Here is a 2,593-nt window from a genome sequence, read left to right as displayed (position 1 = left end):
TCTCTCTCTCTCTCTGTCTCTCTCTCTCTCATCTGAGACTGGGCACAGTTACACACCCATCCATACTCCCGCCCTCCAAAGCAGCCAGCTGAACACAAGAGTCCTCTCACGGAGCAGAGTGGCCATCAAAACACATGTACACAGAGAGAGAGAGAGAGAGAGTTTCCTTCATGGACGCTGACCTCACACCTACTCTGCTGCACACTGCTTCAGTCTTTCCTCCTGAACGAACACACACACACACACACACACACAGCAGCGACTGTATGAACTTTCACCGCTCACTTCCAATAAACACCACATCTGCATGTCTTCACAGAAAAGCAATTATATAAAACTTTACAGAACCGAAGTCAAGAAGAGATTCTACGCAGTTGTCTGGTTTTTACTACGGCAGCATCAGACATCTAAACAGCTGAGCTACCCGACCACACCCACTGAAATGTATGATATGTATGATTACTATGCTTTGTTATGGGTGCTGGTGTGTTCGTGGTACTCTTTAAATAACATCGGTCCAATAATCCCTCATGGTAGCTGCATATTTTATTACTATATATCAAAAAAACAAAAAATGTTAACAATGGTAACTTAAAACCTTAATGTTATTGTAGTTTATGAGTTTAGGGGTAACACGGTGGTGCCTCAGGTAGCTTTGTTAGCTCCTGGATCCCTGGGGTCAATCTTGATTACTGTCTAGACATGAGCTTCACATGTTCTCATGTCCTTGTGGATTTCTTCCTGGTTCACCAGTTTCCTCCCTGTATCTAGAAACATGCTGGTAGATACACTGACTATGCTAAATTGCCACTAAGTGTGAATGAGTGAATGTATGTGCGTGTCTATGTGTGTGTGTGGTCCCCTTCGATGTACTGGTGTCCCATATGGGCCTAGCAGAAGAAGCATACAAGAGACAGACACAAAAACTTTGGATTAAAATATTGTGTACATTAATGCAAATAAATCGCATTCATCATGTATTTAGGCCTAGGATGGGTTTGTACCATGTCCAGGGTGTCTGTCTCACAAGAACTCCTGTTTTTGGATTATTTGGATTATGAACTTGCCTACTGATTTGGATTTGTTTGCCAGTGTTTGAATTTCCTCCAGTTTTGTTGTGTCCATGTTCAGCATTGGATTTCATGAGTGTTTCTATTTTTTCCTAGCATACTGGGGGTAATATATTTGAAATGTTCCAAAAAAAAACCTAAAATGCTTTTTTGTTTGTGTTTTTTTTCTTCACAAATGTTTCTATCTTCAAAGTAAATAGTGATATCAAACCCATTTCTGCTCTTGGCGATGTACCAAACGCTTCCTCATAATCATGTCAACTGTCAGTGTCCTGACTAATTTTATATCAGACTCCTGGCGATAAAATAATTGTTTATACTGATTGAAAATGTCAGATAAGTCGATTACATTCTTCCAGTGAAATAGAATACCAGTGTACCGGTTCTTCTCTTTTTCTTCTTTCGGCTTTTCCTTTCAGGGGTCGCCACAGCAAATCATCTCGCTCCATCTATCCCTATCTTCTGCATCTTTAACACTTGCACCCACTAGCTTCATATCCTCATTTATTACATCCGTATCCAACATTCTCCTACCAATATACTCACTCTCCCTCCTCTGAACATATCCAAACCATCTTAATCTGGCCTCCCTAACTTCCCTAAAAGAACCTCAACATCTTCAGCTCTGCTACCTCCAGCACTAACTCCTGTCAGTAACACTGTCTCTAAACCATACAGCATAGCCGGTCTCACCACTGTCTTGTACACCTTCCCCTTGATTCTCGCTGATATTTTTCTATCACACTAATGTACCGGTTAAAAAGGGTTAATAAACTTTGTATCTGCATTATTTGTATCCCTTATTTGCTGAGACACACCCAAAACAATCAACATTTTGGGCAAAGATAATAGTGAATAAATGAGAATTTTTGCCAATAAATTCCACATTCTTTTAAAATGAGATCACAGAGTGAACTGTGAGTTCAAATCTCAAGAGTGCTAGAAATGCCTCTGTTGGACTCATAAACCTTAACCTCTTAGCTGTAAGCTCAGATTGGAATCTGCTGACCATCCTTCCCCTACTCTAGTCCATTAAAGTAGCTTTACAATCCATAAACTGTGTATTTGTCACATTCGGATTTTGAATTTGATTCTTACCAGGATTTTCCTGGTTGACCCAGTGCTTTCGTCTAATGTGTGAGGATTTCACTGTGGGAGTGTGTATAAAGAGCTCTCTGTTCGCTCAGTCTGTGGTGATGCGGTGTGCGAGTGTTTGTGTTAAAGTGGACGCAAGCTGGCCTGAGTCTGGATTGAAAAAAAAAAGGCCTGGAAGGGAATTTCTCTCCTGATTAACCCCAGACACACACATACACTCACTCGCATGCACACTGTTGCCCTGAATGCAGCCAGTGTGAAAAACTCACAGGAATCACGTGGTGGACAGGAATGCCTAAACAAACACAGTACACAGACGGGACTGAACCATGTACACACACATACACACTGCAGCCTGTTAGTAACGTAGATTTGATCAAGAAGGGTCTTTTGCAACCTTCATTTAGCAGATGAAGAGAATTTCCTTC

Source organism: Hemibagrus wyckioides, linkage group LG10 (assembly GCF_019097595.1).
Source record: "Hemibagrus wyckioides isolate EC202008001 linkage group LG10, SWU_Hwy_1.0, whole genome shotgun sequence".
Classification (NCBI taxonomy): Eukaryota; Metazoa; Chordata; class Actinopteri; order Siluriformes; family Bagridae; genus Hemibagrus; species Hemibagrus wyckioides.
The sequence above is the reverse complement of the archived record's forward strand: the minus strand, read 5'-3'. Positions refer to the sequence as shown.